The sequence below is a fragment of the Carcharodon carcharias genome, chromosome 4, assembly GCF_017639515.1.
Source record: "Carcharodon carcharias isolate sCarCar2 chromosome 4, sCarCar2.pri, whole genome shotgun sequence".
NCBI classification, from domain to species: Eukaryota; Metazoa; Chordata; class Chondrichthyes; order Lamniformes; family Lamnidae; genus Carcharodon; species Carcharodon carcharias.
The window spans coordinates 81,212,794-81,237,033 of record NC_054470.1 but is presented as its reverse complement, the minus strand read 5'-3'; the positions used below and the strand labels follow the sequence as shown (position 1 = coordinate 81,237,033).

General features: G+C 41.1%; 1 protein-coding gene across 2 annotated transcripts in view; it reads left to right on the top strand.

The window, feature by feature from the left end:
* The window catches only part of adgrl3.1 (adhesion G protein-coupled receptor L3.1), a 928,790-nt gene that overhangs the window by 218,016 nt on the left and 686,534 nt on the right, over positions 1–24,240 (top strand). For both annotated transcript variants that reach the window (XM_041185670.1, XM_041185669.1), the window contains exon 2: positions 8,673–8,783. The gene's annotated coding sequence lies outside the window, so the exon portion shown is untranslated. The remainder of the gene's footprint in view (positions 1–8,672; positions 8,784–24,240) is intronic.

The following is a 24,240-nucleotide window of genomic DNA, read 5'->3' as shown; positions in this document are numbered from 1 at the left end:
TCTTCCTGACCATGTTGCTGCTGATATTTCTTTTTTGCTGATAGCCATGTGAGTGAGGAATTATAAGTTTGCATCCATGGTCTATACCCTTCTGCTGCCTGAAGTTCAATCACACAATAGGCTATTTCAGTCCTTGCTTGAACAATGGATGTACCATTACTCTTAAAGAACATACATGCATGTCTCAAGATTACAGGTCTGATTTTTCAAAGATCGCCTTCATGGCAGTTTGTGCCTATTCGTGCCCACTCGCCATGCCTCTCTGGCAATTCATAACAGGCTGCCCACAGATTCTTGATCATTTGTGGTTGGTAGGCAAGGCTTGACCCCTGAGCAGGGCCAATTTGGAAAATCAACCTTTATCAGTATTTCCATCATAATTCTATTATTTGCCAGTGAAGTTAAACGTTTAGCAGCCTTTACTGCTCAAACAAATACAAATGTTTGCCAAACACTTTCAAGAAGACGGTGCTGCTTTTAATGCTGATCTAGTAGTTACATTGCTGACACCAGTTGTGCCCGTATTCACTATTGTTGATTTAGCAGCCCGAAGCATGGGGAAGATCGTTTCTGTTGAGCACTCAGCTTATTAAAGTGGGTGTGTTTCAATCTCCCCATCAAAACAAATGGAACCCAGCTTATAAAATGTTCTTTTTATGGCTGAACATTCCAGAATGTAGTGACCTGATTTGATGTCCTTCCTGTGACACAACATTTAGAAAACTGAGTTTTGTTTCTAGAAATGAACTTTTTCTGTCAGAAACCACTGAGTGATCTCTTAATCTTTGTGGATTTTGTTGCGCTACTTAAGTCTGTGTTTGCAGGTGGCTGTTAAAATTTAGCTACTGTAAAGACTTATTTTTGGGTTTGGACTTCAATGAAGGTACTTTTTCTTGGGTCCTTGCCCTGTGATTCATCCACATCAGAGATAGCAACAGTGCATTTACAGCCCTGATTAATGGATTTTTTGTGCATGGCACTCAGTTCTGACCTTGAAGAAATCTGCCCATCCTGCAATCTCTGTGGTGTGGTTTTCCCCTTTATTGATGGCAGTTTAAATTTAGCGCCAATTCAGAAGGATTGTCTTGGTCTGCAGCAACAGTGATATTAGCCAGTAAGGAGCCAAACACTTGAAGTATTCATAAACTGAAAATTCGGAAGATTAAAGCACTTAATATACTTCACCTTTTAATTTAAGTTTGTAGAAAGCAGAATAAATGATTAAGATTGGATGAATATGGAAGTTAAAAACATTTTATAAAGGAGAATAAAATAACTTATGTGGATTTTTTTATCATTTAGAGAGGAATTTGACATTCTACAAATATAAAATTAGCTTTTCAGGGCCAGTGAGGGTGTTTAGCAGAAATTATGAAGTTGTATGCTACTAACAAGCTAGTTATACCTCATTCCCAAGGTGAAACTTTTCAAGAATGTCTACAGTGAGACCAACAGTGCAAGAGCAGAAGTTCTCATTGATTCAATTGAATTCCATTGTTTCCAGTGTTGGGTGGGTGGGGAGAGTAACTCTGGAGAATTCTCTGGAGATTAACAGAATCAAAGACAGAAACTTCTGGATGTCTGTGTTATTCTATGCATGCGCAGACTCCAGAAGTTGCTGTTTGTTTCAGTTAAGTAATGACAGCAAATGCTGACAGCTTTGCCATCGTTACCACAGCAAAATCTGTGCCATTATTTTAGCATTTGTTGGTGAAATATCTACTCGTTATCCTGTGGACTGTGCTGACAGGATGAAATTGTATTGTGTAAATAGAGGAGACTCAGTAGCCAGCAACTTCAATGCAATGGGGATCAAACTGAGGCATTCAGACCCCCCTGCGTTCACTGAATGCTTTAACTTTGATTTTTACCCTTCATTAAAATTAGGGAGCTGGCATTCACTTGGATGATGTGCTCATCAGCATCATTTGTGCATATTTGGTGTAGATGTCAAAACAAAGTACTACTGTCTTTAAAATTATGTGCCTTGGAATAAACTCTCTCAAGGGTGCTTTACCTGGTGACTGTTGAACACAAATTAGTCTTGTCTATGACTAATTGGTTAAATACTGTAATATAAGATATCCCAAGATTGTTGCAAAACTTTGGCTGAGTTAAATTGTTCAAGAACCCAAGTCAAGCAAACAGACGTTTCCATTTAAATTAACTTTGTATTTACTCCACCCTACAATGGCTACTGTCTGTTGAAGCTGTAAACAGCTGTGTTTTAAAGCCAGCACCTTATTAAGCTACAGACAACAATAACTGACTGTGTATTTGTAATCAGTTTCTCTAAGATGGCACTGCAAAACTAAACCATCTTTAAGGAACATTAATTCGAATAAAAATGATTCATCAAGGGAAAAAGTACTTACTCATTTAATTTTGTGTGTTGTGCTTGGAGGGTGTTAGCATTTGTGGTAGCATCTGTTTGTTTAGGTGTTTTTCTTGATTCACTGAGAATTTAAAAGCTACTTGTCCCCATTTTACAAATATTGACTGAAAAGCCAAAGCAAAAGCCTCCATTGTGGGATGCCTTTTCATAAGTTTCTCAACTGCTTTTTTTGGAATTTAATCAGGAAAAATCTTCACAAAATAATGTAGAAGTACATAGGTCACTTTTCAATTGGAAAGAATGGTTCACTCTGCTGCAGTGATGCATTATTTCATCAATATATTGATCTTAGACTATGATGGAAACTGTCAAACATAGAAACATAGAAATTAGGAGAAGGCAATTCGGCCCTTTGAGCCTGCTCTGCCATTCAATATGATCATGGCTGATTCTCTATCTCAATGCCATATTCCTGCTTTCTCTCCATATCCCTTGATGTCCCGAATATCCAAAAAAAATATCAAGTTCTTCCTTAAATATACTCAGTGTCCCAACCTCCATGTCTTCTGTGGGAGAGAATTCCACAGGTTGACCACCCTCTGAGTGAAGAAGTTTTTCCTTATCTCAGACCTAAATGGTCTGCCTGTATCCTGACACTGTGGCCCCTGGTTCTAGACTGCCCCAACCAGGACAAGCATCCTCCCTGCACCCAGTCTGTCTAGCCCTGTTAGAATTTTATGTATTTCAATTGGATCCCCTCTCGTTCTTCTAAACGCTAATACAGGCCCAGTCGAACCAATCTCTACTCATACGACAGCCTTGCCATCCCCAATATCAGCCTAGAGAACCCTCGCTGTACTCCCTCTACGGCAAGTATACCCTTTCTTAGGTAGGGAGACCAAAACTGCACATAGTACTCCAGGGTGTGGTCTCACCAAGGCCCTGTATAACTGCAGTAAGACCTCCCTACTTCTGAACTCAAATCCTCTTGCAAGCAACGAAGGCTAACATACCATTTGCCTTCCTAATTACTTGCTGCACCTGCCTATTTACTTTCATCGATTGGTGTACAAGGACACCCAAATCCCTTTGTACATCCACATTTCTCAATATATCACCATTTAAATAATACTGTGCCTTTCTGTTTTTCACACCGAAGTGTATAACTTCATATTTACTCACATTGTACTGCATCTACCATGTGTTTGCCCACACACACAACTTGTCTAAATTGCCGTGAAGCCTCCTTGCATCCTCCTCACAACTCTCAACCCTGCCCAATTTTGTATCGTCAGCAAACTTGGAAATATTGCATTTGGTTCCCTGATCCAAGCCACAATATATATATATTGTGAATAGCTGGGGCGCAAGCACTGATCCCTGTGGTACACCACTGCCTGCCACTTGGAAAAAGACCCATTTATTCCCATTCTCTGTTTCTGGCCTGTCAACCAACTCTTAATCCATGCCAGTATATTACCCCCAATCCCATGTGCTTTAATTTTGTCACTGGCCTCTTAATTGGGATCTTATTAAAAGCCGTCTTGAGATCCAAATACGCCACAGCCACTGATTCTCCCTTTATCTAACCTACTAGTTACATCCTCAAGAAACTCTAGTAGATTAGTTAAGCATGATTTCCCTTTCATAAACCCATGCTGATTTTGCCTAATCCTATTAATGCTTTCTGAGTGTTCTGTAACCACGTCTTTTATAATAGACCCTAGCATTTTCCCCACTACATATATTAGGCTAACTGACTGTAATTCTGTTTTTTCTCTCCCTCCTTTTTTAAATAGTGGGGTTACATTTGCCCCACTATAATATTGTCTTTCATGAGTATGTCTAATGTAACACTTCATCTTTCAATAAGTTCACCAGTAGTTGTTGTTACAGGAAAAAAATTCCCTACAATGAATCTGTAGATTTATGTCTCTAAAGAAATGCAAGATAAAGATTCAGAATGAAGGTGGTCTGATGTGCATTGCTCAAAGCCAACGGAATAAAATATCTGGGAGCAGGGAATCACAGTAGTGTGAAAGGTGATTTGCCATTTTACATGAACAAGAGATGAGTTGGGTTGTACAAACTATAAAACAACTTCTTGAATGGCTCTTTGCCATCAGACCATGAAAGGTTCAAGGTTTAGTTACTGGTCTGAGTTAGTGAATCTGTGACGGAATGGTGTTGAGGAAATTGTAGTTGGCCTTTGTGCCCTGTTGACTGAAGAAGGAGCTTGGCTACAGTTCATTCCATATTACAGAAACTCATCACTCATTACCCATAGAGCTTGTTGCAAGAGGAATGACAGCTTAACCAAGATGCCAGGAGGGAAGGGCACCTGTCAATGAGGAAGTTCTTTTTTTTAAGAAAACAGCAATATAGTATTGTGAGGTAAAACAGTGCTGGTAAAATTCAGGCCTGGCAACATCTGTAGAGGGAGAAACAGAGACCAGAATCTTTGGGTCGGCGAGCGGGCGCGCACTGGAGCTGGCTGCATGCCCACCAAAATGTTAAAGGCCTATTAAGGCCATTTAAATATCAATTAAACTAATAAACTGAGCTGCCCGTCCAACCTTAAGGTTGGCGGGCAGGCGAAGAGCCCAGGTGACCTTTGCATTTATCATGAAACCTCATCCACAGGCGGGATGAAGTTTCATGAAGGTTTTTAAAGTTCATTAAAAATTTTTAATAAGATTCATTGACATGTCCCAGGTCATGTGATGTCATCACATGAGGGGACATGTCTTAAAAAATTTTTTTCTTTATTAAAATTTTCAAATATCAAACTAATTTCTCTGAGGCAACTTTGTGCTCTTTCGCGCACATGCCCCGACTCAGCCTACTCCCCTGCCCGCATAGGGAGCACATAGCATTTATAGGTGTGCGTCACGCTGGGTGGGCCTTAATTGGCCCGCCCATGTAAAATGGCAGCACGCAGCCGATCCAACAGCCCCCTTCCTTCCCTCCCCCCACCTGGCGGGGAGAACATTCTTCCCAGAGTTAATGTTTTGAGTCCAATATAGCTCCACTTCAGAACTCAATATGTAGCATTGTGAGGTGCTGCCTTTCACTCTGTTTGAACTCAGTTTGGGGATGGTGGTGGAGGCCAAGAATTAGGGGTGAAACAAAAGGCTTAACTATTAAACCTAGGGTCAGGTGGTTTCAAGAGCGAAAGAGTAATTTCTAAAATGTAGATCAACTGAACCAAAGTGTTGAGAAGACAAAAATCTGTTGTGGAGGCAAGTGAAGAGAAGTGATGTCACAAATCGGCAGATGTAGCCAAAGCTGCATTTGATGCATGCAGTGCCTCAAGTTGAGATGCTTCATCTTGTTTCAAATGCAAAGTGGATGTCATTTTACAAGAATCAGGGATTTATAGGCATGAGGAAAATATTGAAACAGACCATACAAGAATCTTGCATGGACAGTAATGAAGATGCACAGTAAGCCTCTTAGCGCCTGCATTTAGTTAGAGTTCTAGTATTCATGATACTTCCATTTTTTTGCTTCCAGTTTAATGTGTGCATTAATATCTATGTAGCAACTTCGCCCATGCCACCTACATTGGTATCTGTTTATCACCAAGTTTAGCAGCACTAAGCAGTAGTTCTATCAGAAAATGTCTCCCTTTGGGTTGCATTGTTTTAATCAACAAATTTTTTGACTGTTGAAACCTAAACTATAAAGTCTTCTATAACTTGGCAGCAGTTGAGTGAAAATCTAGCTAAATTGTACCCTGCTCTGAAGGAAAAACTGGATTGGCCAAATCCTTTGCTATAGTTGTAATACAACAAGATGCACATTACAAAGTCCAGCTTTTGAAGTGCTTGCTGAGATCCTGGATTGGAGGTATTCTGTGAGGAGAGAGAGAAATGTATGGATCCTGAGGATGAAGGTATCAAACTCTGGGAGAGAAACTGCGAGGTTTTGATCAAATTGATATAGGGAGTGACAAGGTATCGGAGGTGTTGGCAGGCATAAAAGTGGACAAATTTCCAGGTCCAAATGATTTGTGTCCCAGACTGCTGAGGGAAGCAAGGGAGGAGATCGCAGGGCTCTGACGCAAATTTTTAATTCCTCTCTGGCCATGGGGAAGGTGCCAGAGGACTGGAGAACAGTTAATGTGGTTCCACTATTTAAGAAGCGTTGTAGAGATAAGCCACGGAACTACAGACCAGTGAGTCTCATGTCAGTGATAGGGAAACTATTGGAGAAAATTCTGAAGGAGAAAATCTATCACTACTTGGAGAGGCAAGGTTTGTTCAGGGATCATCAGCATGGCTTTGTCAGAGGGAGGTCATGCCTAACAAATTTGTTTGAAATTTTTGAGGAGGTGACCAGGTGTGTAGATGAGGGTAGTGTAGATGATTTAGTTTATATGGATTTCAGCAAAGCCTTTGACAAGGTCCCACATGGGAGATTTATAAAGAAGGGAAATGCACATGGGATATAGGGTAATTTGATAAGGTGGATTCAAAATTGGCTTAGTTGTAGGAGACAGAGGGCGATGACAGAAGGATGCTTTAGTGACTGGAAGCCATTGTCCAGTGGCATGCCACAGGGATCTGTGCTGGGTCCCCTATTATTTGTCATTTATATAAACGACATAGATGACTATATGGGGGGGGGTAGGATTAGTAAGTTTGCGGATGACACAAAGATTGGCTGGGTGGTTAACAGTGAGATTGAGTGTCTTGGGCTACAAGAAGATATAGATGGGATGGTCAAATGGGCAGATAAGTGGCAGATGGAATTTAACCTTGAAAAGTGTGAGGTGATACACTTTGGAAGGAGTAATTTGACAAGCAAGTATTTAATGAACTGCAGGACATGAAGTTCTGAGGAACAAAGGGACCTTGGCGTGTGTGTTCATAGATTTCTGAAGGCGGAGGGGCATGTTAGTGGGGTGGTGAAAAAGGCATATGGGACACTTGCCTTTATCAATCGAGGCATAGATTACAAAAGTAGGGAGGTCATGTTGGAGTTGTATAGAACCTTAGTGAGGGCACAGTTGGAGTAGTGTGTGCAGTAATAGTCACCACATTCTAGGAATGATGTGATTGCACTAGAGGGGTGCAGAGGAGATTCACCAGGATGTTGCCTGGGATGAAACATTTAAGTTATGAAGAGAGGTTGGATAGACTTGGGTTGTTTTCATTGGAGCAGAGAAGAACTGAGGGTTGACCTGATTTAGGTGTACAAGATTATGAAGGGCATGGACAGGATGGATAGGGAACAGCTGTTCCCCTTAGTTGAAGGGTCAGTCTCAGGGGGACACAAGTTCAAGGTGAGGGGCAGGAGATTTAAGGGGGATGTGAGGAAAACCTTTTTTACCCAGAGGGTGGTGATGGTTTAGAATGCACTGCCTGGGAGGGTGGTGGAGGCAGGTTTCCTTACATCCTTTAAAAAGTACCTGGATGAGCACTTGGCACGTCATAACATTTCAAGGCTATGGGCCAAGTGCTGGTAAATAGGATCAAGTAGGTAGGTCAGATGTTTCTCATGTGTCGGTGCAGACTCGATGGGACGAAGAGCCTCTTCTGTGCTGTGTGATTCTGTGATTGTGATTCTTTACAGCTCTCATTTTTCACACAGCCCAGTTCTTTCACTGTTTAACATTGAAGGCAGACAGAAAAGTCTCTCATGATTTAACGGCTAATCATTCAGAGTGGAAAATAATTTTAGTTGTACTACTTATGTTTTTTAAGAGAAGGTTGTTTTTCAGCTGTTGAAATGAATATCTAACCAATGGATGTGGAGAAAATAAGGTGTTCTTATAGCCTCCTGCTCGCTGTAATTAGGACCCCACATTGAGTCAGTTCTACTTATTTTAAACAAGGTGTTCTAATCTTGAGTGCCATAGAAATTCATTGCACCTCCATGGCACGTCAAGAAAGAATAATTGCGTTTAAATGCTGACATTGTGTAAAGACTTCTTACTATGCCACCAACCTTCCCACATATATATACACATATGCCCCTCTCCATTCGAATGGACTGCATTAGATTTTTGGCTGTGCTTTAATATGATTAAATGTTGAGTTTTTTTCTGTTATATCAGTTTAACAACCAGATAATGCATTTTAAATCAAATATTTTAATCATGTCTTCCAGATTCTCTTATTGGAATTTTAAAAAAAGTGATCATTACGTACTCCCATGAAAGGATATTGATATTTCACTACCAGTAAAACAATAGTTTTGTTACAGTGTACAATGGCAAATTAAAATTAAGATCAAAATAGGCCATTTTTAAATATTTTAAACACATCTTGTGAACACATCAGAAGCGTACTTGTGGGATAATTAAACTCTACACCTCCATGTTTTTCAGGTGTTCTTCATTGACTCCCAGAACAATTTTGTTTCGGTTGCCAAGGAATTGATTTGACGACTCAGTGCTGATCTTTCTGCTTGGTCACTATTTCAATCAATTCAGACTGAGGTCAGTATTGCTCCTTTATGTAACACATGAGGAATTTTTGAGTGTATGAAACAAAATCCTCATGAAATTTATCTTGTAGAAATGAAAAGGTCAATTTATTTTCAACACTGAATTGGAAAAATGAAAAGTGTGGTTGCTGGGTTTTACAGATTTTAGACACTTCAAACCTTGATCCTGTTGACCTGTGTATGTAAATGAACCAGGCAAGGCTAATTGTTACTGTTTATTTTATGGTAACATGGCAGTTTTGAGGAGCCATTCTGTATGGTCAGATTAGTTGTTCTCATAATAATGTGTTTGCCATACAGTATTGGAATTTGGTCTTCAACTTGCAGAGATTTTTCTTTGGTGTGTAAATGTTTACTTATTTTTATTTTTGTTTTTGTAAACTTAAATCCCACATGCAAACGCTTTTAGAGTTCTGTTTTAACTATGGTCTCACTGTTGAAGTGTTGGTGTTCTTCCTAAATTATTCTCCTGAATTTCTCATTCACAGTTCACAGCTGTGGTGAAGCAGCCTAGAACTTCAGGCAACTTTGCCAGCAGGAAGCAATACATAATGGGCAAAAGGTGCCAAATATAGAATTACCTGGAAAAACTCAGCAGGTCTGGCAGCATTGGCAGAGAAGAAAAGAGTTGACGTTTCGAATCCTCATGACCCTTCCTCAGAACTGAGTGATATAAGGAGAGGGGTGAGATATAAGCTGGTTTAAGGTGGGGGTGGGGGGTTGGGTTGGGGGAGAGAAATGGAGGGGGGTGGTGTGGTTGTAAGGACAAGCAAATAGGAGCAGATAATCAAAAGATGTCACAGACAAAAGAACAAAAGAACACAGGTGTTGAAGTTGGTGATATTATCTAAACGAATATGCTAATTAAGAATGGATGGTAGGGCACTCAAGGTATAGCTCTAGTGGGGGTGGGGGGCATAAAAGATTTAAAAGTAATGGAAATAGGTAGGAAAAGAAAAATCTATATAAATTATTAGAAAAAACAAAAGGAAGGGGGAAGAAACAGAAAGTGGGTGGGAATGGAGGAGGGAGGTCAAGATCTAAAGTTGTTGAATTCAATATTCAGTCTGGAAGGCTGTAAAGTGCCTAGTCGGAAGATGAGGTGCTGTTCCTCCAGTTTGCATTGGGCTTCACTGGAACAATGCAGCAAGCCAAGGACAGACATGTGGGCAAGAGAGCAGGGTGGAGTGTTAAAATGGCCAGCGACAGGAAGGTTTGGGACAGACCGCAGGTTTTCTGCAAAGCGGTTGCCCAGTTTATGTTTGGTCGCTCCAATGTAGAGGAGACCACATTGGGAGCAACGAATGCAGTAGACTAAGTTGGGGGAAATGTAAGTGAAATGCTGCTTCACTTGAAAGGACTGTTTGGGCCCTTGGATGGTGAGGAGAGAGGAAGTGAAGGGGCAGATGTTACATCTTTTGCATGGGCATGGGGAGGTGCCATAGGTGGGGGTTGAGGAGTAGGGGTGGATGGAGGAGTGGACCAGGGTGTCCCGGAGGGAACAATCCCTACGGAATGCCGAATACGGGGGGGGTGATGAAGGGAAGATGTGTTTGGTGGTGGCATCATGCTGGAGTTGGCGGAAATGCCGGAGGATGATCCTTTTAATGTGGAGGCTAGTGGGGTGATAAGTGAGGACAAGGGGGACCCTATCCTGTTTCCGGGAGGGAGGAGAAGGCGTGAGGGCGGATGCACGGGAGATGGGCCGGACACGGTTGAGGGCCCTGTCAACGACCGTGGGTGGAAAACCTCGGTTAAGAAAGAAGGAGGACATGTCAGAGGAACTGTTTTTGAAGGTAGCATCATCAGAACAGATGCAACGGAGGCGAAGGAATTGAGAGAATGGGATGGAGCCCTTACAGGAAGCGGGGTGTGAGGAGCTGTAGTCGAAGTAGCTGTGGGAGTCAGTAGGCTTATAATGGATATTGGTGGACAGTCTATCACCAGAGATTGAGACAGGTCAAGGAAGGGGAGGGAAGTGTCAGAGATAGACCAAGTGAAAATGATGGAGGGGTGGAGATTGGAAGCAAAATTAATAAATTTTTCCAAGTCCCGACGAGAGCATGAAGCAGCACCAATGTAATCATCGATGTACCAGAGAAAGAGTTGTGAAAGGGGGCCGGAGTAGGACTGGAACAAGCAATGTTCCACATACCCCATAAAGAGACAGGCATAGCTGGGGCCCATGTGGGTACCCATAGCCACACCTTTTATTTGGAGGAAGTGAGAAGAGTTGAAGGAGACTCGCAGACACTTCCTTGTACCTCTCCCTGGACCATGACCCCACCACTGAACATCAAGCCATTGTTTCCAAGACTGTCACTGACCTCATCTCCTCTGTTGATCTTCCTCCTACAGCTTCCAACCTGATAGTCGCCCAACCTCGGACGGCCCGCTGCTATCACCTACCCAAAATCCACAAACAGAACTGCCCCGGTAGACGGATCGTGTCAGCTTGCTCCTGCCCCACGGAACTCATTTCTCATTATCTTGACTCCCTTCTCTCTCCCCTTGTCCAGTCCCTTCCCACTTACATCCGTGATTCCTCTGACACCTTACGTCACATCAACAATTTCCAGTTCCCTGGCCCCAACCGCTTCCTCTTCACCATGGACGTCCAATCCCTCTACACCTCCATCCCCCACCAGGATGGTCTGAGGGCCCTTAGCTTCTTCCTCGAACAGAGGCCTGAACAATCCCCATCCATGACTACTCTCCTCCGTCTGGCTGAACTTGTTCTCACACTGAACAATTTCTCCTTCAACTCCTCTCATTTCCTCCAAATAAAAGGTGTGGCTATGGGTACCCACATGGGCCCCAGCTATGCCTGTCTCTTTATGGGGTATGTGGAACATTCCTTGTTCCAGTCCTACTCCGGCCCCCTTCCACAACTCTTTCTCCGGTACATCGATGATTACTTTGGTGCTGCTTCATGCTCTCGTCGGGACATGGAAAAATTTATTAATTTTGCTTCCAATCTCCACCCCTCCATCATTTTCACGTGGTCCATCTCTGACACTTCCCTCCCCTTCCTTGACCTCTCTGTCTCAATCTCTGGTGATAGACTGTCCACCAATATCCATTACAAGCCTACCGACTTCCACAGCTACCTCGACTACAGCTCCTCACACCCCGCTTCCTGTAAGGACTCCATCCCATTCTCTCAGTTCCTTCGCCTCCCTTGCATCTGTTCTGATGATGCTACCTTCAAAAACAGTTCCTCTGACATGTCCTCCTTCTTCCTTAACCGAGGTTTTCCACCCACGGTCGTTGACTGGGCCCTCAACCGTGTCCGGCCCATCTCCCATGCATCCGCCCTCACGCCTTCTCCTCCCTCCCAGAAACAGGTTAGGGTCCCCCTTGTCCTCACTTATCACCCCACCAGCCACCGCATTCAAAGGATCATCCTCCGCCATTTCCGCCAACTCCAGCATGATGCCATCACCAAACACATCTTCCCTTCACCCCCCCTGGCGGCATTCCGTAGGGATTGTTCCCTCCGGGACACCCTGGTCCACTCCTCCATCCACCCCGACTCCTCAACCCCCACCTATAGCACCTCCCCATGCCCACGCAAAAGATGCAACACCTGACCCGTCACTTCCTCTCTTCTCACTGTCCAAGGGCCCAAACAGTCCTTTCAAGTGAAGCAGCATTTCACTTGCATTTTCCCCAACTTAGTCTACTGCATTCGTTGCTCCCAATGCGGTCTCCTCTACCTCGGAGAGACCAAACGTAAACTGGGCGGCTGCTTTGCAGAACACATGCGGTCTGTCCGCAAGAATGACCCAAACCTCCCTGTCGCTTACCATTTTAACACTCCACCCTGCTCTCTTGCCCACATGTATGTCCTTGGCTTGCTGCATTGTTCCAGTGAAGCCCAATGCAAACTGGAGGAACAGCACCTCATCTATCGACTAGGCACTTTACAGCCTTCCAGACTGAATATTGAATTCAACAACTTTAGATCTTGACCTCCATCCCCACCCTCTTTCTGTTTCTTCCCCCTTCCTTTTGTTTTTTCCAATAATTTTTTTGATTATTCTTTTCCCACCTATTTCCATTACTTTTAAATCTTTTATGCCCCCCCACCCCCACTAGAGCAATACCTTGAGTGCCCTACCATCCATTCTTAATTAGCATATTCGTTTAGATAATATCACCAACTTCAACACCTCTGTGTTCTTTTGTTCTTTTGTCTGTGACATCTTTTGATTATCTGCTCCTATCACTGCTTGCTTGTCCCTAGAACCACACCACCCCCCTCCATTTCTCTCACCCCACCCAACCCCCCACCCCCACCTTAAACCAGCTTATATTTCACCCCTCTTTATATCGCTCAGTTTTGTGAGTCATGAGGACTTGAAATGTCAACTCTTTTCTTCTCTGCCGATGCTGCCAGACCTGCTGAGTTTTTCCAGGTAATTCTGTTTGTGTTTTGGATTTCCAGCATCCACAGTTTTTTGTTTTTATGTGCCAAATATAGTTGTTTTTCAAAATTACTGAACAAGGGATCAATCTCTCCCCAAGATGTTGAGGAGTTGGTTTAGAAATTTCCTTTTCAGGGGACTGGAGAAAATTTGTTCAACTGTCTTTCCTTAACTATACTTTAGGTCCTTATCCCATTAAAATGATAAACACTTGTAGCGAATATACCCATTATTGCTGGGGCACAATCTAAAGATTTTAAGTGTTCCAATATGTATAAATAAGGCCCATATTTTATGCAATAAGTAGATTTTAAATTTTCAATGAAGTCTTTGCATTATAGATTATGTGCTATAGTTTTCAAGAATCCCTTCAAATGACCCAACAATAATGTACGTGACTTACAAGAAGGGACAATTCAACACTAGATCTTTGTTTGTACCTTCTCCATATTATGGCGTCTAAAGCACCGACCTGATCTATTTATGATAATCTACATGCATTTCTCAGCAGCTCTTTTGACCAAAGAATGTAGTAGTAATGAAGTGGTTTGGTACACTTAACTCTTCCTCCCAGATTCATCCTTGGGCCTTGCCTGTTCTCAGCTTTTCTTAGGGGTGGAGGGGGAGGATGGGGTTAAAGCTGTATGTTCCTTTTAAATTTTCACTTGGCAGAGCAATTTCTCTTACATTATTCAAGTCAAATTGTTCAGCTTCACTTTCTTTTCGGCTCCCAGAAGTTACTGGATTCACCTTTCATGATAATGTATTGTGACCAAATGGATATTCCCTGTGACTAATGTTTTGATTGATTCTTAAACTCTATTTATGAACCTATTGATGACCTATTTGCTGCTTCATGTTCTTCACGTTTCACATGTGATCACTTTGCTCAATGAAGATCATTGCACCAGGCTATTTGTAACTCATGCAATATTAATTTCCTATGCAAAAACTGAGGAATTGATTAACCTTTTCAAGCATATTTATTTTCTTCTTTGTGCTTTTAGAGTGTAAATCTCATGATTTTGGTTCTCTTTTTGTCACTGGTTATTGTCTACAGTGATGAATTCAGAATTCTCTGGTTGTCAATTTTTCATATAAGTCAGTGGAAATTCTATGAATAAATGTCCCCTTAGAATTAGTCTTCAAATTCCAATGGTTATGAAATGGACTTTTTAAAATCTTTGCAGTTAATAAAAATGGAATTGACTGACCTTTTACGTAAGTAAGAGCCTGAGAGAAGCAAAGGTTGTGGAATAATAGCATTGCTTATTAATATTAACAATGTGAATATTTTATCCAAGAATACGATCTGTGGAAAGCTTGTCAATTAATCTTTCAGTTTTGTAGGAAAATGAGGAAGATATGAGGAAAATTTATTTCACTATCTTATTTTCTGCTCTTGCATGCTGCTTATTCCAGCTGCTTTCAGTTGAGAAGGGTAAAGGGGCAAGCAGATTCTCCATGTATCAAGGTTCAAGTAACACTATCAGTGACATATCTGTGTTCTTCTGCTAATACATCTATCCCAGATTGATTGGGATTCTTGCATTTAACAGAAACTTTGAATATGACGTTGCTGCTGGTAGAAGCATAGTGCATTTTACTCATTTACTGATTAGTAATTTCCCACCCTTTTAAAGTGTCACTGAACTTCAAAAGTGGTTTTATTTTCCCCTTTGTCTCAGTTGCTGTCTGTTTTGTGCTAATAGTGCTGAGGAGAGCGGTTATACCTCTGCAACCCACTAGTCTTACCAGGTGCATGCACTGGCATAGTGACTGAGGAAATTGGATATTTTATGCAGTGATACAGGAGGTACAGTATCAAAAATAGGTGGAACCCAGACTGAACAAGACAATGACTGAGACATGGAGCTGAGGACAGATAGGGAATAGAGGAAGAAAAAAGGTGACAAAATATTTCGTTCTCTAGTTCCGATACCACTCTCTTTCGCTAATATCATCATCCATGTTATAATTTAATCACTCCTGCCCTTCCATCTTATCACAGACCTTTTATTCTTTTCTTTTCCTGCCTCTGTATTTGCTTAAAGTGCCTCTAAATTTTGCCAGTATTAATGAAAGGTTAACAACTTGAAATATGAACTCCATTTATCTTTCAATAGGTTGGGCAGCATCTTGGAATACTTCCAGCATTCTCTGTTTATCAGAGAAGTTCACTAGGTTCTGCGTTTGAGCATCTGACTGGATAGAAAGAAAGACTAATTACCCTTTGTTTTTAACTTTTTTTATTTGCTCCAAGTTCTGCTTCTTTCCCTTTTCATCCAATGGAGACTCAACTGAAATGATGCACTTGTTCAGTATATCAAACAGTGACACTTAAGGTGTCAAAAATTGGTCTCTGACGATGGCTCAAAACGAGCAATGGTGAATTGGTTTTACCCTCTGTTTGATTTTCTTATGCACGGAAGCCTGGAAACAAAAAAAATAGGCAGAGTGTAAACTGGACTGTCAATTACTTATCATCCATTTTGTGCTATCACCGAGGACCAATTTCACACCTTTTTTTGTTATCTGAGTGCAATATTTTCTAGCCTCATTTCCTAGCTCAGGATGCATTCACTTGGCTGCTAATTGCTGCTTTGTACTTTTTCCTTCCCTTCCCCAGCTCATCCAGTCTTTCTCTGATTTTGTAAGTTGTGGGTTGTGTTCTGACCACAGCTGGTATTAATTGCTGCGCAAACCAAATCCCAGAGGGAAACTTGGCTTACAGGCCATACCCATTTTTTTATATTCTGAAAACAAGAAGGGCGTACTGATCTCAGCCATAAGAAGTCCAGTAACACTCTGGGGTTTTAAAAATTAAAAGTAAAAGTTTTATTAACGAGATTAAAAGAAAATTTAAGCACATAAGATTACAGATAGACATTTAAACTTAATCTTACAAAATATTCCCCCAAAAAGGCACTCTACTTGGTCAGATCCACAAGTAAATGCCTTCTAGGCAACACTCCCTTATAGATGTTTAACTGTAAAGCATCCAGTAATAGTACTCTAGGCAAAGTGTCGTAGCTTCAATAAAGGGCTACCACATGACCTGTAACACTCTCCCACTGGAGAAATGTTAGATCCAACCTGTTTACTTGTACCTCAAACCTAACACCTCTATCCTTTTCATGTTTTAAACCCTCCCTCCCCCCAGATGACCTGTCTCCTATTAATCTCTGTCAGTTTAATTAAATCACAGACACACACATACACAGACACACACAGTCTTTTCACAATATTCCCCAAAAATATAAAAAAAATCAATTTCTCACAATGATCTATAGTCAAACGTCAACTTTGGGGTACCACTTTTTTCGTTGAATCGGATAATCATGGGTTCATGCTTCATCCACTATTTGAAGATCTCCAGTGGTTTCCTCGGCTAACATTTCTTTCTCAATTGACACCACTAAATTTGATTAACAGGTCATTTACTTGTTAATGTTTGTAGGACCTTATTGAGTGCAAATCGGCTACTGTCTTTACCTACAAACAGTGACCATATCTTTGGGTGTCCTAAGGACATGAAGGTTACACTATAATTTCAATTTCTTAATTTCCTTTGCTCTATGGTATTTTCCAAATCTGCAAATTAGACACTTAAATGCATAAATTTACAAAAATAAATGTAACTTGTAAAGGCATGCTCAACTCTGCTAGGGTCGGAATCTGCTGTGATTCCTTGACACCAAGGAATAACTAACTGATCCTTCGTGGCTTGTACTAGCACAATGCAGAAGAAATAGTTGGTTGGTTGAGTAGCAAAGGGCTATGGCACCTGTGCAGCTTTTCACTGTTGTGTCAGTGCCTTCAGGGAAGAAGGATGAAGCATTTATATTCATGATAATCTGAATAAAAGATAGCAAGAAAAAATATACAACTATATATGCGAAATCTTAAATAAAAACAGAAAATGTTGCAATATGTCTGTTGCATCTAACAGTAGAAAAGATTGGTTAATGTTTTTGATGTAAATCCTTCTGTCAGAATTTGACAAGCAAACCAACTTCTTGAAACAGCTGAAAAGATAGGGCTGAGGAGGAAAGAAAGAGTAACTGGTGCAAGGGTTGAGGAGTACAGATTTGTTTTATCTGCTTATGGGATACGAGCATCACTGACAAGGCCAGCATTTGTTGCCTATACCTAATTGCTGTTGAGAAGGTGGTGGTGAGCCACCCACTTGAACTGCAGGTACACCCACAGTACTGTCAGGGAAGAAATTCCAATATTTTTACCCAGCCCTCTGGCACTTGATATGATAAATTCCTGCTTACTAACACCAAGCTGAATGGACCAGGTAAGTGGAAAATGATTATCATGTTGGCTTGGCGTTAGCCACTGTCATGTTTTTATAATGATATAAACACCAGTCCCTCATAAGGGATTGGGTAAAAATGTTGTGGGTTCATTTATTAAGACATGAGGACAATTTATACATTTAAGCAGCTGTAGAACGGTGTATGCTATGTTTTGCTCACAGGCCAAAATGAAACTGAGACTGGAATACATGACACACTTCCCTTCCACTGATAGCATGCTGCTATCTTTTAAATTTTATATTACAACAACCCCCCTTTTTAAAGATACTTTTCCTCCCTTCAAAAATAAAACTATTTACAATAAATGTTCATGTTTAGTTACCATTACATGGATGAATAGAAGTGATGCATCTATAAGTCTCTAAAGCATAAAGGTAACCTGCTTGGCACACCCAGACCTTATAAAGGTAACCTTGTCTGGAGGTATGTTTTCTTTAATTGCTCACAGTGATCTATGGGACTGTCATTTTTGGAAGTTTTTCAGGGTCGCATTTGGGCTCTAGTCCTTCATTGGACCTTGGTTCCGAACAAATCTTTGTCACTTCGCTGGCGGCCCTGTACTTTCTGTGAGATCCTGGATGCACGTTGAGATCCTGGATGCACGTTTGTCCCAATTCTGTACCCACCTTTTTATCGTGCAAGTTGGTCATCTTCTCTTGCAGTTTTAAAAGCTCTCTCTAGTTTCTGAGAGAGTAGAATGGGTAAGAGTGGGTAAATTAGTGTACACTCTCTGCCAAAATTGAGTCTTGCCAATGATGGAATAATTGTACTTAAAGGTTTTGCTCTCAGGTGTAACATTGCAATGTGTAGATCTTGTTTGGTCTGTCTACATTTGAGAATTAGGGATTTCACCAAGTGAGTCATTCATTCAGTTAGGCCATTAGACCTAGAGTGATGAGGAGAAGAAGTAGTGTGATCGATATTCTGTCTCCTACACATAGCTGGAAATGGCTTATCAATAAATTGTGGACCGTTTTCCATAATGATCGCTCACTGCACACTAAATAAACTGAAAATAGAACTTCAGAGTGTGCGTGACAATTGCGCTTGGCGTATTGTGCAATTGTTTCAGTGCTTTGAAGAGGTGTCTTTGTGCCAAAGGAAAGACACATCCTTTCCCAACAATTCCTTTATTGAGGATGGTTTTCGAGCGAAATTGGAAATGTATGGAGACAAGCAATCAAAGAGACACAGATATTTTTGAAGATCGTCCTTATCTTAGGAGTTGGCACAGCTTTAATACCCTCTATTGTACTTGGATCTAATGTACTATGCCAGCACTGGAATAAATAGAATGCAAAAAATTGATCCGCACGTTTGATGTATTTCAGGCTATTGAATACTAATCATTCATTACATGCTGCTTGCATCAATAAGTGTAGATTATGGCCATGTTCTTGCTTTGTTTTTTCCACAACAGCAATGTCATCATCAACACAAATGCATCCTGGCGCAGTACGTATATTGCGGTCCATGTGAGCTTGAAAGAGATCCTGGCTAATAGCCTGAAAGGAAGTCATTTGAAAATGGTATAATCTAAGCCCTTGGGACATCCCCATGAGATTTACTGACATCAAACTCCGAAAAGAACTTTGGACTTGCAAATCTCAGATTTAACTTTTCTAATGTGGGTATTTAGAAAGGACAACATTTCAAAGCTGTCTTTAAACATCATGGATCAAGACCTACTCGCAATGATCCATCTTCCTTTATGATGCACGCAATTGAGCTGTACTGCTCTGTATGCTCTTGTACTCATTTACTGATTCTGCCTTTCTCTATTTTGTCTAGTTTGACCTTGTAAGTGGATGCTGCACTTATGTGGTGGATCAATTCACATAGTTGCATTCTCCTGCAAGTGTAAATTTGCAGCTCCCTTGAAACTGAAAGTTAGTCAAAACATTCTGTGTATTTCAATGTTAGGTTGTGAACTGAGGTAATCGGAGTAGTTTCTGAGGTTGATCTGCCATATGATGTCTGACTGATTCCATGGATTTACACTAGTATGAGGTCATGAGATGGCAGAAGGCCTTTAGTCTTCATGATATAGAACATGTGTGACACCCAGGAAGATTGATGCACTTGTGCTCTAGGAATATGAATCCTGCACATGGATTAAGTGAACCATTGTACACTGAAAGTTTTGCAAAGTAGGCTTCATCATGACCTTCCATTTCTTTTAGAATCTGCAGAGGATTTGGACTTGCCGCTGTGTCAGTCTTTGCCAATAATGTAGTTACCAACTTTCTTAGGACTGATAATTCGAATCTTGTCAAACACCTCGGATTGTGTGATGGCATAAATGTTTTCTACAAGTTTGACGGTGTGAAACATGTGTTCCCCTCTATTTGCCTTGTCATGTACTCCATATTCATTTTCTGGTTTGTCAGTCACCTCATGTATGTGGTTCTGCCAGGATACTGGCTTTTCATTCTTGCCTGAAGGTGCCCATTGTGTATGGTTTGTTTGGATTAGTGCACGGCTCTTTGTAACTGTATCAGCCTTTGCTCTAGTGTGCTACCACTGCCAATGGCCCTTTCTGCCACATACTTTACAGAATTGCTGGAAAGCTGGCCATTTCCTTGATGCATGCAGAAGGGCACACTTCCACATGTCTTGTTAGGTTTGGGTGTTCTTGTGAATGCGCCAACAATTGGGGTTGTTCTTAGGACCTGTAAGATTCTCCAACCTGTGACGATTGCTTCATACTTGTATCCATTCTTGAGTAGCTCTTTGATAGTATATGTTTTGGACTTGTCTAGCAGAACTTGTTGGAATGCTTCTATGGGAGTGGATGTGATCACCAATTCAGCAATTATATAAAAATCACAGTATGTACCCTTTTCTCTGCATCTTTTCATGAAGTGATCTATGGATTCTGTAGGCTGTTGTCAAAATGACATGAACTCTAGTCAATGAATACAGAATCTTACCTTGATTCTGAACTGGTCTTTTGGTGTAATCCATGTCCATATCTTTTGGGTATCTTTTAGCTCTTCTGCCATTAATCCTGATATGTTCAGCTTGTGTAGACCTCAATTCCCAATTGCTAGGCGATATTTTTATGGCTTGCTTGTCTGGTTCAGACACTTCTGAATCAAGAAATCATAGCCCTGCACACTGTTTAAACACTTTGGATTTGGATAATAGGTCAGCTGTACCCCAATTCAAACTGAGGTATTTTGTAGACATTTTGCCAATATCCCTTTGACCTTCCTTCTCCTATAGTACCTGGGATTAGTGTCATTGTAGTTACTTTTGCGCACTTTTCTGAAGTGCCACCTGTTAAAATCGTAGCCTTCTCAAATTCGGCTTTTTTTTATTTTGCACTCCCTCGCTCGCTATCGATCCAGCCCACACCCTGGTCACTCATTGAACTAACCCAGTGCTGATCCCCTTGCCATGCTGTCCCACTCACTGAACTGACAGGCTATGCACTGCAACTGTACCACAAGAAACCCATCTGCTTACCAGTTCTTCATTTGAGTATTGTGTCTTCAATCTTTTTCTGTGCAGTCACCATGCTGTGATTTCAACACTATCCGACATTGCAGCTTCAATGCGATCTCATGCCATGTAGCATGATCTAAGCTTATTCCCCATGTGGTATCTGTACTTAATCTTGCTGCCAAGCTCTTTGACCACCGCTGAACACCATGTCATGTTTTTATAATGATATAACACCAATCCCTCATGCAGGATTGGGTAAACATGTTGTGGTTTCATTTATTAAGAGTAGGCGCATGAGAAAATTTATACAAAAGTAAAAAGCTTGAAGACATCAGGAGTAGAGCTGTGTATGCTGTGTTCTACTCACAGGCCAAAGTGAAACTGAGCCTAGATCACATGACACACTTCCCCTGTGTGCTATCCTCCGAAGGCATATTACATCAGCCACTAGCTCCAGCATCTTTATTGGGGAGAGTTTCATCCTAAAAAAAAAGTCACAGTGGTGTCTAATGGGATTGAACTCTTTCTCTCCCCCTATTGTAGAGTTCTCTGAGGGAGCTCGCTTCCTGTTTTTGAACAAAGTTCTACAATTCCATGTTAATCTATGTTTTCTTTTGGAAATCTGATTATTATTTTACACATTTCGCATTTCCTGCTTTTGCTTTTGAACTAATATTACTTCAGATTTAGTTGTTCACTTTGCCCAGTGGCATCACCAGTTACAGCTTCTGTGTTTACAGTCAAAATGCCAGCTGTTGACTTCCTCAGATCAGGAGGTTCAGTTGAAATTCTGGCTTCAGCAGTGAATGAGTTAATTTTAAAACAGCTGCATGAGGTGACTGCACAAACTGATTTTCACTGAAAGCACCGCAGTTTATTCAGATAAAGGGAATGCACTTTGCATGTACTTTTTAAGAACTGTAGTATAATGTAGATCTATTAGCAACGAATGGCTAATTTCAAATACTTAATTGTTCAGCACCATCTGCTGCCTCCAGAGAATACACACGACATGTGACTGCAACCTGGCAGGTCCATATTCAAGCTTGGGTATGTTGAGGGATGCCCCAGTAAAAGCTACTTTCAGTGAAGTCAAACTGCAATGCAAATGTAACCTTAAAGAAAACCCACTTCCCCGTTCAGGGTCACCAGCTTTGTGATTTGAGATGAGGAGGAGACTGATTGTCTGGAGTATGATTGTGCAGTGGAAATGTCTTGAGGCCTCTTTGTTCATTGTTATTCAGCATGAGATTCTGTTGGCACACAGATGATCTCCACCGTAAATTATGCACAATTTACATGGGAAGCTCATCAATTCCCTGACACCAGAATTAGTTGGTTTAATTTGTATTAGTGTCATGTGTTTTAGACCATTTTGAATACACTTATTTCCTCACCATTGAGTTTCAGACACTGACATAGCAAAAAAAAAATGTGCAGGTATCATTCTTTGTTGCAGATTAACTCTTGGAGAAGGTAAAAAGCAACTGTTGTTTTGAGCCTTTTCATCTAATTACTTTTGTGGGACTTTGCTTCAGGGAGGTGCATTTTGAGATAGAATTTTCCTGAAGAGGCAGTTGATCAAGAGCACTGCCTGTAGTTTGGAGAATTTATAGATTCCTGATCTCAACGTCAGCTGAACTGATTTTTCAAATGAGCATCTTTAGCCTTCCTCCCCTCCTTTAGTGTGGTTTGTTGACAGGTCATGGATCCATACTGAAACCAGCGCTTCTTTTGCACATCTGTACTAGGGAGCAAATTGCTTCAAACAGGGTGTAATTAGGGAGTTAAAAAACAAAAAACTGCAGATGCTGGAAATCCAAAACAAAAACAGAATTACCTGGAAAAACTCAGCAGGTCTGGCAGCATCGGCGGAGAAGAAAAGAGTTGACGTTTCGAGACCTCATGACCCTTCGACAGAACAGATTAGGGAGTAATTAGGGAGTGTTGGGTAACTTAGATTGTTGCTATCCGAGGTCATTTTCTGACTGATTTTTCCAGTATGGATGACACAAAGATTGGCTGGGTGGTTAACAGTGAGTGTCTTGGGCTACAGGAAGATATAGACGGGATGGTCAAATGGGCAGGTAAGTGGCAGATGGAATATAACCCTGAAAAGTGTGACGTGATACAATTTGGAAGGAGTAATTTGACAAGGAAGTATTCAATGAACTGCATGACACCAGGAAGTTCTGAGGAACAAAGGGACTTTGGCGTGTGTGTCCATAGATCTCTGAAGGCAGAGGGGCATGTTAGTGGGGTGGTGAAAAAGGCATATGGGACACTTGCTTTTATCATTCGAAGCATAGATTACAAAAGTAGGGAGGCCGTAGCTGGAGTAGTGTGTGCAGTTCTGGTCGCTGGAGTTTGGTGGACAGTCTATCACCAGAAATTGAGACAGAGAGGTCAAGGAAGGGAAGGGAAGTGTCTGTGAAGTTCTATTTGATACAGACAAGAGGGGAGTGTTTCACAGCACTAGTGGCAGATCAAGGCTGGAAAAGGGTTAGACAAGAGTATACACATCTCCTTTGACATGATTACTACATTGCTGCTTGTGTAACATATAATATTCAGACTCGAAACGTTAACTGTGTTCCTCTCCGCAGATGCTGCCAGACCTGCTGAGTTTTTCCAGGTATTTTTGCTTTTGTTTTAGAACTTCCCAGAAATGTTCAACAGCCACATGGTGTTAATGGTTCATACCAGAACTGAGAGAACCTTGAAAGAAGGAAAACTCTGAAAAGATGTTTAGTTGCAAGTATGTTGAAGGCTGTAACTTGGTTTCAGGTATTGTTTTGCAGGTTAATATCATTCAGACACTAGTGTTTCACTTGCCTGCCTCTCCAGTCTCCAGGACACTTCATTCTGTATAATACATTCTATATTACTGTTAATGCACATTGCAACAGCGAATGAAGGACTGAGCAAAGATTTCATTGAGTATGCAGACGTATGTAAAGTTCTATAATTCTGATCATTGGGCAGTAGTTATATATGATTTATTGGAAGGATTTAGCTTCATAGACTAAATAAATGGTATTTTAGCTGTCTTGTGAAGCTCAAACTTAACTTTGTTTCCCTACCATTACTGATAACTCAACTACCCCTCCTAACTCCTGTAACCACTTTCCTTTCCTCTTAGCTCATTGTGTTCCCTTTTAAAAGTGTTATTGTCTTATCCCATGCTCAAAAAAGCCTACTATTGACTGAGCTGTTCTCTGTAATTATTCCTCCATCACTA